The following is a 16254-nucleotide window of genomic DNA, read 5'->3' on the forward strand; positions in this document are numbered from 1 at the left end:
TTGCTGCTATCAGTGTACTTCTGGATCTCATCTGCTTTTCTGCTAAGCCAGGGGACTTGCATCTCTCTGAGGTTTGCTTGCACACTGCTTTTGAAGGAGATATAGGCTGCATTCTTGAAGACGGATGTAGTGTCTTGCTGGAGGGATCTGAAGGCTTCACGCTCCTTATCCAGCAGCTTCTGAATGTCTTCATCATCATCAAACCAGTCCTGGTGTTTGCGTGTGTTCAGGTCCAAATGAGCGAGAGCAGTATTGTAGACCACATCCCTAAAGGCTGCCCAGTCCTCTTCTGTACTGTTGGTGCCAAAGCTGAGTTGGTCAAGCTTACTGTCGAGGTCCTGCCTGAGGTTCTGGTGCACAGAATGCTATTGTAACTTGCTGACATTCAGGCGCCACCTAGGCTGAATGTGCATGTTGAGTTTTGAGAGGAGGAGTCTGTGGTCTGTCCAGCAGTCTGCACCACACATTCCTTAGTCACTGACATCCTGCCTGTCCCTTTCTCCTTACTATAACAATCAATAAGATGCCAGTGCTTGCTGACTGGATGCATCCAGGACATCTTGTTACGGCTGGGTAGGAGGAAGACTGTTTGTGATCAACAGGTCATAAAACAGTACACACTTAATGAAGCATAATGTTATCCTACACTAATGAAAAATATTACTGTGTAAAATTCTTGCAAACAAATTTCAAGAAAGTGCAGTCTACATAAACACAAACATTCTAATAAAGACAAAAAATAAGACTGGCACCAAAAATCTAATTTTAAAGGGCAAATTAAAATTCAATCACAAGTTCAAGAAAATGTCATTTCCACCAGATATCCAAATACACGGTGACTGCTGAACATTGTAGTGAAGGCCATAAAAACAAAATGCCAAACCAGGTAGGAAAGAAATTCCAAATGCAAAAGTAAGCAATAATGCAATTATAGCCGTCTAGCCCCATTGAACAAAGTCTGTGCAATGCCCACATCAACACAATGCAGACAATAAAAAAGTACAGTTGTGTACCATAAATGTAGATGTTCGAGTGTATTCACTGTTGCAGTAATCACATTTGGGTTATCCCTGCCAGGGTAGCCCTCAGTTGGCCTGAATACCAGAGGCTTAGTATTCCTGTACTGGTTGCCATTGCTCCAAGACCGACGTCGGGTAGATAGTGGTATAAAATAAGGCAGCCAACACCATTACATCAGTTTTTCTTGCCTGTCAGGAGCCCCCAAGAGGGAGCTAGGTTATGGTGGAAGAACACCACCAGTAAAAAGTAAATACCACAAATTCCTTGTAAGGAGAGAGAGAGAGAGAGAGAGAGAGAGAAGGAGGATGGAGGGAGGGAAACCAGGATTGCAACAGTGAATACACTCAAACATCTACATTTATGGTAAGTGCACACAACTGTACTATGTTCTTCGTATTTTACTGTTGCAGTCATCACACTTGGGTTGATTCCCAAAGCTGAAGAAAAGGGTGGAGGCAGTCAAGAAGCCTGAGGGCTGGCTAGGGTACCCTGCAAATCTGCGGTGGCAAAGCCTGCCCTGGATATGGGGAAGATAGGCAGGTGGTAATGCTTGGTGAAGGTATGAACAGATGTCCATGTTGCAGCCTCCAGGATGTTCCTGGTGGGGACCCCTCTGAGGAAAGCTGCAAAGCAAAGGTGGAAGTTGCTCTGGTAGAATGCGTCCTGAATCCCTTGGGGGATGTTTCCTGTGCTGCTTGTAGCAGAAATGGATGCAGTGTGCTATCCATTTGGAAATGGTTTGTTTGGATATGGCCTTGCCCTCTGCTTCTGCAGCAAAGCTAACTAAAATTGATCAGTCTTTCTAAATGATTTAGTCCTGTCTAGGTAGAATCTGAGCTGTCTGTGCACATCTAGAGAGTGCAGAATCCTTTCCCCTTCTTTTGTGGGTTAGGGAAAAAGGTGGGCAAATGAATGGATTGGTCGAGAGCCACACTGGACACCACTTTTGGCATGAAGGATGGGTTAGTCCTGAGGGAGACCCTTGTCAGTATGGAAAATGATGAAGGGCTCTACAGCCATTAGTGCTTGTAGCTCGGATACTCTTCTAGCTGAAGTGATGGCCAGAAGCCTTGTCTTCCAAGAGAGAAACTTTGAAGCTGCTGGTTCAAAGGGAAGCAGGATGAGATTTTCCAACACAAAGTTTAGGTCCCAAGCTGGGGTAGCTGCTCTTCTGGGTGGCCTCAAGTTGTTAGCCCCTCTTAGGAACTGTTTGATGAGAGGGTGGGAGACCATAGGTGGCTCTGTGCTGAAATGAGCAGAGATGGCAGAGGAATGAATTTTAATAGAAGAGAAGGATAGATCCCTGTGTAGGTCAGCCAGGTAATCTAGGATGAGAGGTAGGGAGGGCTGTGCAGTTCCGGCTCCCTTAGCCTGGATCCAGGTGCAAAAACTTTTCCACTTGTCAGCATAAGACTTTCTAGTGCTAGGGCGACTGGCCTCACGTATAACATCTAGAACTTGTTTGCTTAGATTGGCAGATTGTGCAGTGGTCAGGGAATAAGCTAGTCTGCCACACTGAGGGCCTACAATTGGGGATGCATGAATTCTTCATTCCTCTGTGTCAGGAGTGTTGGGATCGGAGGGAAATACCATGGTGGCAGGGATGACTGGCTGCGCTGCAGTGGGTACCAGTGCTGGCGTGGCCAGTCTGGGGCAATCAGGATTGTCCTAGGCTTTTCCTCCTTTATTTTGAGCAGTACCCTTCTAATGGGTGGTAGAGGGGAACATGCATAGACCAAGAGGTTGACCCACTGGAAGGATAGAGCATCCACTTTCCAAGCCTTGTGAGGCTCCCTGGTGCAGAATTTGCTGAGCTGATGGTTGGAGTGGGAAGCAAAGAAGTCGCCCTTCGGGGTGCCCCACTTCTGGGTTACAAGGATGAAGGTTCTTTGGTCTAGCTGCCACTCGGGCGGGTCCAGAAGATTTCTGCTTAAGTTGTCTGCCTGAGAGTTTAGAGAGCCTGGCAGGAATTGTGCTAACAGGTGTAATTGCATGGCTGAGGCCATGTGCCAAAGGGTCATGGCAAGCCTGCACAGAGGGTACGAGTAAGTCCCTCCCTGCATGTTGATATACCACATCACAGTGGTGCTGCCTGTTTTGATCAGTAGAGGTCCCGGGGAGAGTAGGGGTCTGAAAGCTGTCACAGCGTGCTGAACAGCTAACATCTCTTTTTGATTGATGTTGGCCCTGAATGCACCTGCCATCCAGGTGTGCACCCCAGGCATAGTCTGATGAGTCTGTGGTGAGGGTCTGGGCGGCATGGGGTTGTGAGAAGGGTAGTCCCTTGTTGTGGCAGCATGCTGCTGCCCACCAAAGAAAATCTTTCCTTAAACATATCATTGGTATAAGAGTTTCCAGGTCTTGGTTGTGTCGACACCAAAGGCTTTTTAAGTACCACTGTAGTTTCCTCATATGCAGTCTGGCATATGGAATGAGTAGAATGCAAGAAGCCATGAACTCTAGAGCTTGCAGGATTTTTTTGTGGATAACTGGGGTCTGGTGGCTAGTTGAGAGAAGTAGGCTGTCAGGTAGGTTTTTCTGGTGTAAGGAATGCCATCTGGGATACTGTGTCCAGGCTTGCTCCCAGAAATACAATTTTCTTTGGGTGGGTACTAGTTTGGATTTCTTTTCGTTGATAGTATACCCCAGGGAGGTCAGTAGGTCCTTTACAAACGTCAGGCGCTTTAGCAGCTTCTCCTGTCTGCCTGAATCAGGCAGTCATTTAAGTATAGGTAAATTTGAATATTTCTTTGTCTGCAAAAAGCAATGGCAGGAGCCATTTTGTGAAAACTCTGGGAGCAGTGGATAAGCCAAAGGGAAGCACAGAGAACCGAAAGTGCAGTGATCCTGCCCTGAAATGTAGATATTTCCTGCATGATTCCCTGAATGGGATGTGTAGGTAGGCCTCTTTTAGGTCTAGGGTGGCTAACCAAGCATCCTTGGAGAGCATAGGTAGAAGCTGCTGGAGGGTATGCATTTTGAATTTTGGTATCACCAGAAAGGTGTTTAGAATGGATAGATCGAGGATGGGGTGCCAGATGCCCTCTTTTCTGTGTACCTGGAAGAGTCTGGAGTAGAAGCCTTGGCCTATCCGTTCTGCAGGAACGTGCTATTGCCCTCAGAGAGCAGGGAAATGACTTGCTTTTTGGCCTCTGCCCACTGGCTTGAGGGAAGATCTGGGAACCCTTTAGGGATTGGTAGAGTGTGGAAATAAAATTTGCATCTCTGGGACACTATGTTGAGGACCCAGCAGTCCTTGGTAATGATGGTCCAGGTGCTTGCGTGGAAGGAGAGTTTTCCTCCTAGGGGCAAGAGCAGGTGGGCAGAGGGAGGGGGGTGGAAGTGCAAAGTCATTGTGAGTTCTTACCATGAGGGGGTGGCTTAGCACTCCCTGGTTTTGAAGAGGAGGAACTCCATTGCTTAGATCTCTGCATTCCCTGGGGGTGTTGCCTTGGGGGCCTGCTTCCCCAGGGTCTGGGCAGAGCTGACCTGAAGAGGGCAGCAAAGGACCAGTGCTTGGAGGGGCAATGCCTACTGAACCTCGGTGGCTGGACCTGCAAGAAGATTTAGTTTTTTTTCCCATCTTTTTTAAGACAACCTCTGTCTTAGTGCCAAATAAGTTGTCTTTGTGCAATGGTGCGTCCAATAATTTGGATTTGACATGGTCTGGCAAGGGCTGTTCCCTTAAGCCAAGCATACCTTCTAAGGATAGAACCAGTGACTGCTGCCCTGCAAAATGCTTCTAGGGCATAAAAACCACATTGTAAAGTATGCTTAGTTACTTGACTTGCAGAATGCATTAATTCTTGTAACTCTATTTTCTGCACAAGCAGTAAAAGAAGAGATTTTTTGTTTGCGGAGTTCCATGGTATGTTGCTGATATTTCAGCATATGGAACTGACAATTTAGTGCTTTAATAGCAAGAGTAGCAGAGGTGTATACTTTTTTATCCCATCTGTCTAATGCTCGGGAATCCCTGTCTGAGGGGGTGGGATTCTTAGCACAAGTTGCTTTAATTCCTTTAGGTCCTTGAGAGATTACCTCGGGGTCAGCTGTAGGATTTTTTAAAAGAAATTTGTGAGAGTCAGGGACTCTACAGTAGCAGTCAGGTTTCCTGGGAGCAGGGGGGAGAGTATCAGGAGTGAAACTGGATTCCATAAAAACATTACCCACAACATCCAGGACAGGAGGAATGGCCAGAGGTCTGTGTTGTGGAAGATCTAAGAATTCCCTGAGTCTCTTTTTTGACTGAGGGTAGTCCTGACATTATCATTGGAAATGCTCCCTTAAAGTTTGTAGTGTTTCCATAAAGGAAAAGTCCTCAGGTGGAGAGGCTGAATGGATGGACTCTTCTGCATCGGAATCCTCATAAGCAAAGGGGGTTGCATATCTTCACATTCAGATGCATCAGTCTCATCGGACTCCTGTTCAGATAAAACTACTGGAGACAAATCCCTTTTTTTTTTTGGAAGGGGTAGCCTGGCTTCCCCTGATAAGCATTATAAGGTCTTCCGCCATTTTCAGCATTTGAGACTGAGGCAAAGAAGAAGGTGCCTGAGATTGGGTTGTCTGTTTCTTGGGTGTGGTTCATAACCTGGGCTTTAGAATCCCGGTAGTTTTCGAAAGAACGGTAGATGCGAAAGAAGTCAGTCTGTGTAGAGAATCGGTAGTGCAAAGTACTTCCTTGGAAGCCGGTGCCTGATCATCAGCTCCGGACCCAATCCAAGGTAGAGAGAGCCGCAGGATCCTTAGTCGAAGTATTTCGCGGCATACCGGACTCCAAAAGGATCTCAGTAGCGGCCTGTGAATCCACAGAAGGGGCTGCGAAAGCACCTCACTGAGGACTGAAGAACTGACGACTAGCTTAACGGAAGCGTCATCGGCAGTTTTGGACCTATGCGGTCCATGTCTTTATCCTTACGTTTTTTGGAAGATCTGCTGTCGGATGGCTTACTGAAACCATATCGGAATTAGAGGACTGAGAATGAAAATATCTAGCTACAATAAGGATCTGACGATGTATAGTTCTGGCATTGAACAAAGCACAAAAGCGACAGCAGAAGTCATGGTCTGGGCCTAAGCAAGTGTCGCAGTAAGAATGAAAGTCTCTGTGTGGTATTTACTTTCCACAGGTGAGACAACTGTTAACTTTTTCTGACATCGGTTAGAGTAAGGAAAATGGATCCACAACATGGTATTTAGCTTTAGAAGACTTCAACTTCAATTCAGAAATGAAAAACTCAGGTAGTGGCCGACCGGCATTCGTGCGATCTGCTTCTGTTTTGGGCTTCTCGGCAAGAAAGACTGATGTAATGGCGTTGGCTGCCTTATTTTATACTACTGATGACCTGACGTCAGTCCTGGAGTGACAGCAACCGACGCAGAAATACTAAGCCTCTGGTATTCGGGCCGACTGAGGACTAAACCCTGGCAGGGATAACCCAAATGTGATGACTGCAACAGTGAAACACGAAGAACATCAGCATGGTTTCAACATTCCTGAGCTGACAAATCCAAGATTATAAATAATCCCACAACAACCGCTGTAAATTTCAATGGTTGTTGTATAAAATATTAATTATACTCTCCAAAGAGATGACAATGCACTGGAGAAGTCCACACATTAGTCTTGACATACAAATAACAATCAAAACTGGGCATACACAGAATGAACACATCTACTGGAAGTGGGAACATTGGCAAAAACTGGGGATGTGAAGGCACAGCAGCAACTGCAGCAAAAAAATGTATTTAGCCACAAAAATGATGGATTACATACAGTGCAAACATAGGTTCATAGGTGTGTACTAGACTAATGGCCCTGGAGCCTTTACAAGGCTAGCCCACAGAAGTGCCCTGGCATCGTACCGCCCGACGTTAGTTCACAGTGCCTCTATCAAGTAGAGCCAGTGGAGTGATCCCCTGGGGTGAACTTTCTATTTCCCATTCACTCATCAAGATTTCTCTTGAAGAGGCCCAGTGAGGTGCTCTGCTTGTCATGTATGGGAAGTCTATTCCAAAACATGGGCTATCTCTTCTGGGTTATGAATCTGTCCCTCCAGCACGTTCTGTTGATTGTGATAATGAGGTTGAGGTCAATAGAGCGTGTGGTGTGGAGGGATTGGGATTTCTTTAGATGTGGGATATCTAACAGAGCTGAGTCAGACTTGGCTTTCTAAGTCAAACAGAGATCACCTCTTAGCGGACGATACAAGACAGAGAATAGCTTGAGTTTTTTTGAGTCTGTCTGTGTAGAACATGTGTTTAAGGCCTAGGATCCTCTCCATGAAGTACTTTTGTGCCCTTTCCAGCTGTTGCCTGTGTCTAGTGAGGTACATACCAAATGGGGGATTATACTCTATGACTGGCCTAATGAGGGAAGGGAAGAGAGAGATGATAACCTTTCGTCCTGGATGCAAAACCCTTGGTAAGGAGATGTGCCACACAGGACTTTCTGACCACAGTGGCAATATGGTGGTTGTAGGAGAGGTTACCGGTTACCATCAACCTGTGTCCCCAGATCTCTTATAATGCCTTCACTGTTCAATGGGTTCCCATCGATGTTGTAATTTGTGGGAACTGAGTTTTTCCCAAAGGGGAGGACAATGCATTTTTTTGGCATTAAGCTTAAGGCCATGGTTTTGACACCAGTCACTGGTCTCAGTGAGGCCTTTCCGTAGGATGTCTACATCACTTGAGTTAATAATGGCTTCCAGGTTGCTGCTGACTGTGAACTTGGTCAGCCAGAGTCCCTCCATGTTCGCCTGGACTTCTGAGAAGTAGATGCCAAACAAGAGAGGACCCTTGTGACTTGTCAGCAGTCTGAATTGGAGTCCGCTACTTTCACACTGTGGGTTTCATCTGTGAGACAATTTGCAACCCACCTAGTGATAAAGGGGTTGATGCCTAGTTTGGTGAATTTGTCAAGAATTCCTCAGTGGGGAATGGCATCAAAGGCCTTGGCCAGATCGAGGTAGGCTGTATGAACTGCCTTGCCCTCATCCACAGCTCTGGTGACCGACTCAAAGAAGTCAACCAGGTTAAGCAGGCATGATCTACCTTTCACAAAACCAAATTGCATGGGATCTACAGTTTGGAGATCCCCTATATCCTTGTTAAGTCCATGACAGTGCACTCCATAGCCTTACATATCAGACTAGTCAGGCTAATGGGGCAATAATTCCCACGGTCCGTAGCTGCTCCCACTTTGTGGAGAGGGATGACTGTAGCAGTGTGTCATTCGGTAGGTTCAAAACCTGAGGTGAGGCTGTGATTGAATAGGGCACACAGATGTGGTGCCAGTTCACTTTGTAGTTCATGTAGAACACATCCAGAGATATTGACGGGCCTCATGGAAGGTATATTCTTGGCCTTGGACAATGCAGCTTTAAAATGTGCTGCAGTAATGCTGGGTGCCTGGCATTTCTCCGGTATTGTGATTGGTCCTTTGGGGCCACACCTGGGTATTGTCGTGGAGATTCTTGATATAACTATAGAAGGCTTTGTGGTTGTTTTTAGTGTCTGCCACAATTCTGCCTTCATAGCTGGCTTTAGAGGTTTTAATGAGGGATCTCAACTTTTTGTTGAGGATAATAAGGGAGTTTTTCCATTCTTGGGACTTCACCTTTTTCTGCAACAGTTTCTTTCTTCTGTTGTAGAGTTCATTAATGGCAGGGGACCACAGCTTGGCTTCCTTTTTTTGGAGGAGAGTGCCTTGGTTCTGTTGGGTATGGTTAGTTCCATGCATTTATGTATGTGTTCATACAATGCATTGGAGTACATGGATGTGATGTGGTAATAGTGTTAACACTGTAGTGCTGAAGACCACCAGGAATACCATGAATGATCTGATGAAATTGTCAAGACAGCACAAGCTCTAAGGTACCTCACTGTTAAAGGACCAAAGAAAACTGGTAATTTTTCAATACAAAACATGTACATTACGAAAGCAGAAATGAAAATGCTAGGTAGAAACCTACCATAATTGCAGCTGCTAAGAATATATTCAGTATTGCATTAATAACTCTTGGGAACTGCCACAGGTTATCTGACAAGTGGCCTGACTTCGAGCTTTTTACCCTTCCCCCTTGTAGGCTGTTGAACATCCTCTTTCCAAGATGTGAAATGGTGTACAGAGGGATGTCAGTAAAAACCATCTTGAGTTCCTTCTTGTCCTGGTAGACTGAATTAGTGGTCTGGTACCAAAACACTGGCTGCCACAGTGACAGTGATCTCCACGGAAGCAGTTCAACTTGAAGATCCACAAGATGTCTCCCCCTAAGTCAACCTTGAGGAAAGAAGGTGCCTGTTTATGGGAGCAGAGAGGAAAGGAAGAAGAGACCATGACTAAGGTACTGACCCCCACTCAAGGATGCTCAAAGGATTTGCGAAAAGAGATGTTGGGAGTGGATTAGAACTGCAGTACTGCATACTCTAACATCTATACTTACAGTAAGTTCCTAAAACAACTATACTATATTCATGGAGTAATTCACTGTTGCAGTAATGACACATGGAAAGCTTCCTAGAGCTTACTGACCAGTGAGTGGCTGACCCTTTCCTGTGGAGGAAATAGCTGTAAGAGTCCTTGAAGAATGGTTGTTGCAAACCCTGCCCTGGTTATAATTCCTGCATTATAATGTCTACAGAAAGTGTAAGCAGATCTTCCAGGAAAGCTTGTGTTTTGACTCACCCACCCACCTAAGGGAAGCAGTTATGTCAGCAGTGGCCCTAACATACCCATGGATAGTGGTTTCATATGAGGAACAATAGAAGCAGATGCAGTGAATGAGCATTGTCTATATGGTCTGTTTGCAAACTAGCCTCCCCTCCCTGCCATTAGAAAATGAAAAACAACTCGATCAGATTTTCCATTTGCTTTGACTCTGTAAAATCTCAGTTGCCTAAGCATATGCAACAGAAAGGACTCTGACAATAGTGCTGCTCCAGTCCATTGTTCCAAATGAAACCCCCAAAGGTGTCACGATAAAAAAACAGTTTTATTATTCCACAGGAGGATTATTCCTGCATCAGTTGCATCTTTTATACCCCGGGCACACTGACGTCACGGAAGAAGCGACAGCAACCGACGCCGGACCTAGAATTTGGAACTCGGGCCGACTGCGGGTCGCCTGCCAGCAGGATAATCCAAGTGTAATGACTGCAACAGTGAAACACAATGAACATCTATGCATTTCTGCACACTCGGGAATGTCTTAGTAACAACTCTACTGTGTGCTGTTTCTTCAGATATTTTGGCAGAAAGAGAATTCTGTTGTCAGCAATATTAGTGCACCAGCCGTGAACTACTATCCCTAACCAAAATGTACCTGCAGATGAAACTGCCTCACACAGCGCTTGTTGCCCAAGATGAAATGTGTGCTACTGAACCACTAGAGAGGAGTAAAAAATCCTTCAAGTCGTTTAGAGTTGACCATCTAAAAGGGGGATGGTGGGAGGGATGTCATACTGGATGGACATAGGTGAAAGGATATGAAAGTTGGTACTTAGTGTCCCCTTCCATCCATCATAACCAGGGAGTTATCAGATCCTACTGGATTAGACACTGGCATGCCAGATGCACTTCTCCAAAGCTCCAACTCCCTCCCATGACTGTCTGTGTTTTCAAGTTTCCTCAGATCAAGTTTGTCCCTTCCACGCTTGACCTCTACGGAATGCATCACTTAAAAGATCATAAGGTGAAGACGAAGTGGTTAAAAAAAAAAAAAAAAAAAAAAAAAAAAAAGAAATACTTCAATTAAGTCTGCGAGGTCCACTAAGAAAGAATAGTTGTATAAAATCTTACCATAATTATAGAGGTTCTTTTCTCTTTTACAGTATTGTTTACATGAAGTTCTCTGCCGTAGGTGACCTGACATCGACCAGTATACAAAAGTCTTTAATTACCGTAGGATGCTTGATAAATTGCACGTAGGCTGCTCTCGAATGTTGGCCATAAAAGTTACATACACATACTCGGAAAGGAATAGCCCAGGAGGAAGCCAGCCTAAGAAAGGTAGGGTGTGAGAATCCAAGGAAAGGAGCCAAACCACCAGGAGAAGGAGAGAGGGATTGGAATACTGCAACAGAGAATTATTACGGTAAGATTTTACACAACAAATATATTCCTTCTATTCATCTGATGTAACATTCTTAATATGAGGGAGAGTACAAAAGCTCCCGAGGAGAGGGTGAAGGAAGAGACAGTTGAGCTCTCTAGAAAGCCATGGAGAGTGGCCCTGGCAAATCCTGCCCTAGACTGAGAAACGCCATCCAATTTGTAATATTTAGTGAAGGTATGTACAGAAGTCCATACAGCTTGTGTCAATAATAGAACTGGTGTCTAAACCCTTGAAGAAAGCACCTGATGAAGCTACAGCCCTTGTGGAATGGGCCTTTACAGAAGGAAGCAAGGGTATTACCACCCAAGTAGAAATAGTCTGCTTGGAAACAGACAATCCCAGAGCCCTGGTATGATAGGAGACAAAAAGTTGGTCTGATTTCCTAATAGATTTGGTCTTGTCTAGGTAAAACCTAAGTTGCTTATAGACATCCAGGGTGTGCAACTCCTTCTCACTAGAATTCTGTGGAGAAGGACAGGTAGGTAAATGAATGGAATAGATGAGTGACAATTCGTTGACTACCTTGGGTATAAAAGAAGGGTTGGTACGCAGACACACCCTGTCTTTATGGAAAACAAAAAAGGGAGGAGAGGCCATTATGGCCTGAAGCTCAGACATACATCTGGCTGAAGTGATAGCTAGTAAAAGTATAGTTTTCCAGGAGCAATGTTGCAGGGATGCTAATGAAGCTGTCTCAAAAGTGGGGGGACTTCCGCTGATGGTGGATCTTGGTGTGATGATGTAAGGTATTGCCAGCTATGCCAGAAGTTAGGCAGTGTATGTGTAACATATACCAGCATAGTTAGCTGCAGTTTTGTAAAGAATTAAATATCATTTGTATATCAAACTGATTTGTATCATTTGTATATCAAACTGATTTGTACATGTGCTTGTGCTGAAAATGTATTTGTAAAGCTGGTTGTGTTAAAAATGCACCAACAGATGTTCCTGCTGAACAGAAAATAAATACACCTGTATTTCATGGCTGTAATGAAACTGTTGAAATGAATATATTGTAAAAGAGGATACTGGAAGAGAGGAGGTTAATCTCAGTCTAGCTAACTTTAAAAATAGTCTGAAATTAAATTATCTGGTTTAGGCCATAAAGATTGTATATTACAGTTCTGACTGCAGCCAGAGACAAAATGTCTCAGAAAACTAGGACTAGGAATCTTGTGGTACTGTCCTTAGGGGTGAACTATTTGCTGCCCTGGAAGGGTGCAATTTTTTAAAATGGTTTTATAGCTTCCAGATGCTGTAACACTTATTAGTAAAGTCGTGCTAGATTCTGGTTAAGTTTATAGTAAACGGGTAGTGTGGGAACCAGAGTCAGATGACCAGATGTATGTGAAGTCATTCTGTAAAGCCAGCACTGAAATGATGTTTTAATACTGGATGAGACAGAAATCTCAGAGTAATCTGATTTTGAACTCACCCACTTCATCTTGCCTTGCTTTAGTAAGTAACCAGGGAATAGTAATTATTTAGATCAGTCAGAAAAATATAGTGAGACTAATCAGGTACTATTTTTCTGTATCTGTGTGATTTTACTATTTCCTGTGACAAACTCTGGTGTTTACTATAAATAAATATTTAGTCTTTTCATATTTTTTTTATTTACTATTACATATGTTTGAAATTTTCATTGTGGCTGGTCTTTTAAAGAATATTTTAACCTCTGAGAATACGTATATTTGGTGACACTGTGGCTGCTTCTGAAAGCCTTGGTGCATTGGTGAAACATTACCATTTATATTAGTATTAATTTTACTGTGTATAATTGGGTACCCTTGTAACAGCCTTACAGAAGCTGGCTTTGGAATGTTCTGGTGGCAGTACCTCACCTTGTACCCTAAGCAGAAGGTGGCTTAGCTGATAAATCTGTGCCAACCCTTCCCAGGATGGTGTGTGTGTGTGTGTGTGTGTGTGTGTGTGTGCGCGAAAATCAAAGCTCAAATAGTGTGCGCGCCAGCTACTTGGAGCAGGGACATAGAGCACTGGTTTCAGAGAGGGGTGGTGGAGGACTTTGCTTATAACACTCAGCTGAGGACACAATTCTACAGCTGTGTCAGTGGGAAAGCCTTATTGGTGACCTGGAAAGAGACAGGAAAACCCAGTCCCTGCACTAAGTGTGTTCCCTGTGTGCTCTTAAGGGAAATTGTGCTTGATGCAGACAGCTGCATCAGGAAATATGGTGTCAGTGGTGACTAATGAAGCTCCTTGATTACTGGCCCAGAGGAGGGGGGTCAAATCTAGTCTTGTGAGAAAAAATGAAAATCTCTTCCACTTGGATAGATAAGATTTTTCAGGTATTGGGTCTCCCGGCTTCCTACAGGACCCTTAGCATGTCCACAAAGAATAGGTGTCTAAAAGGAATTAAAACCCTATCATTCAGAGTCAGCTGGAGGATAGACAAGTGGGGATGGATGAGAGTTCCTTTGTCTTGTGTGAGAAGGTCCACCCTGTGAATTAACTTGTGGTGACTGCCCTTGGCTAAGTGAAGGAGAAAAGGGAGCAGATGCTGTCTTGGCCAGAAGGCAGTCACTAACGTGTTGGTTTGTACAGCTGAAATGTGAACAGGACTTTTGGAATGATGTGAAAGGAGAGGGAATGCATACAGAAACATCCCCTTCCAAAAGAAAGAAAGGGCATCCACCTTCCAGACCAGAAGGTGATGGACTCTGGCACAAAACTGTGGAAGTTGTCTATTCATGGGGTAGGCAAAGAGATCTACTTGAGGTATACCCCACCGATGGACAATGTCCAGAAACATATCCCTCTGAAGCATCCATTCATGGGACTGAGTTAGGGACCTGCTGAAGGTGTCTGCCATACATTTTTGGTTGGATGGGATGTACACTGGCTGGGGCATCACCTGATATTGGACTGCCAGCTCCCAAACCTGGAGTGCCAGCCAGCATAGTAGGTAGGATTTGGTTCCCCCTGCTTGTGCACATACTAGAGGGCCATTATATTGTCTGAACGGTTTTAAAGATCCTAGGGGAAAAAAAAATAAAGGATGAAAGGTCTGAATGGCTAGCAGCAGTTACCTCATTTCCCTTTCATTGATGTGTTCCCTTTGTTGAGAGGGGAATCACACCCCTTGAGCTTTCATGTTTCTGAAAGCTGCCCCCCCCCATCCTACATCCAAACCCATCTGTGAACAACTCTTGGACTGGTGGATGGGGATGCAAGGAGAGTCCTGGGTTGAGGGGCACTTGTTGGATCCACCATTGTAGTCCCTCTTCAGACACAGGATGAGAGGAATAGAAAAGTGTAGAAAGTGGGAAATGCTGCATCCAAACTGACTTTAGGAACCACTGGAGTTCTCATGTGAAGTTTTGCCAAAGGTAGCACTGGATGCCATGAAACCCAAAACCCTGAGGAACACTCTGGCTGAAATGTGGTGAAGAGGCTGAAAGTTTCTGAAGTAGGATGTGAGGTCCTGTGCCTTCTGAGGAGAGAGAGAGACAGAGAGAGAGACTCTCATGAGGTCTGTCTGAATCCTGCACCCCCAGAAGATGTGATCCTGAGAGGGGAAGAGAACGGATTTTTTGTAGCTTATGGTGAATCCCAGATGTTGTATAAGAGAAATGGCAAAAATAATGCTTTGCTCTAGGATCTCTGGAAAGGTTGCCATAAAGAGGAGATTGTCCAGTGAAAATGTGGATGGTCTGAAGCCTGCACTAGGCAATCAATGGGGCTAGACATTTTGTAAATACCCTTGGTGCGGTAGAAAGTCAAAATAGCAAAATGGCAGGAAGCCACAGAGAAATGTAAAAACTTCCTGCAGTTGGGGTACATGGGAATGTGCAGGTATGCATCTTTGATATCCAAGGAGGTTAAGAAGCCTTGTGGCAGAGTAAGAGAGAACAAGGTTTGAAGAGTTAACATACAGAAGGTGGGTACCCTTCAGAAAGGTGTTGAGATGAGACAGATCCAAGACAGGCTTCCGAGGACCACTCTTTCTGGCCATGAGGAACATTCTGGAGTAGAAATCTCTTCCTATGTGGTCTCGAGGAACTTCCGGAATGGCTCCTTGTCTCCATAGGTCTAGAAGTACCTCCGGAAAGAACGGTAGCTGTTTACTTGGTGGCTGAGGAGTGCCCTTGAAGGTGGCAGGGAACCTCACACCAAAAAGCATCCTTTTTTGAATAACAGAGTTCCCAGGAGTCTTGAGTCATGCTTTCCCAGATTGGCAGAGGCAAAGAAAGGCGATGGGAAAGTGGAATGTGAGTGAGGTGGTTTGGACAGTCAGACGGAACCAGGCTCGTCTGGAAAGGGCCCCTTTTGAGCCAGAATTACAGGGGCAGCCCTAAACTGCTGTGGCTTCCTACCATCCTTTTTTGTTTTAGGTGTCAGTGGGCAGGAGTGCCTATGTACAAAAGCAGTTTTTGCTGGGTAATTTTGCTGAAATTTAGGCACTGGAGAGACAAAGATAGGTTACAATTCTTGCAATTCCTTTCCCTTTTTCCGCAGAGAGTTAAACAAATTAGCAGCTGCAGGGCCAAACAAAGCAGAGTTGCCCAAATGGGGCATCCATGAGCTTAGGTTTCATGTCCTCTGGTACGGCTGGAGTCTTAACCAGAAGAATCTCCTTAAGATAGAGCCAGAGGCAGCTACCTTGGCAGAGGCCTCTGCAGCACCATAGCTGCATCTGAAGGTGTGGTGGGTTACCTGTGGGGAGGCTCCAAATTAAGGATGCAGCCAAGGTCTTATTCTTCGAGTCAGGCAAATCTGAAATGACCTGGGAGTTTTGGGACAGAATCTCTAGGGCAAATATGGTCATATGTGTTTGGTAATTAATGGTTCTAAATGCCAAGGTGGCTGAAGTATACACTTTCATCCCCACCCTTTCCAGGATCCTGCTGTCCTTATCTGTGGGAAGGAGAGAGGTTGAAAAGCAGTAAACTGGGTGGTTTGTCTGAAGCCACTGAAATAACCGATGGGTCTGTTGAAGGACATTTAAACAGGAACTTACAGTCCTCGGGGACCTTGTAAAAAAATCAGTCAGGCTTCTTATGTGGAGGAGGCTGGGCCTCAGAGGCGAAGGCATCTAGGAAAGTAGGTAACAGGGGAGGAAAAGCTGAAGAGCTGGGCGATTCCACATGCA

At 44.9% G+C, this 16254-nt stretch overlaps 1 protein-coding gene across 1 annotated transcript in view; it reads right to left on the reverse strand.

Moving 5' to 3' along the window:
• The window catches only part of POLDIP2 (DNA polymerase delta interacting protein 2), a 1361368-nt gene that overhangs the window by 299221 nt on the left and 1045893 nt on the right, over positions 1 to 16254 (reverse strand). The gene's annotated exons all lie outside the window — the stretch shown is intronic.

This window comes from Protopterus annectens, chromosome 13.part0 (assembly GCF_019279795.1).
Source record: "Protopterus annectens isolate FY-2018-M chromosome 13.part0, PAN1.0, whole genome shotgun sequence".
Lineage (NCBI taxonomy): Eukaryota > Metazoa > Chordata > Ceratodontiformes > Protopteridae > Protopterus > Protopterus annectens.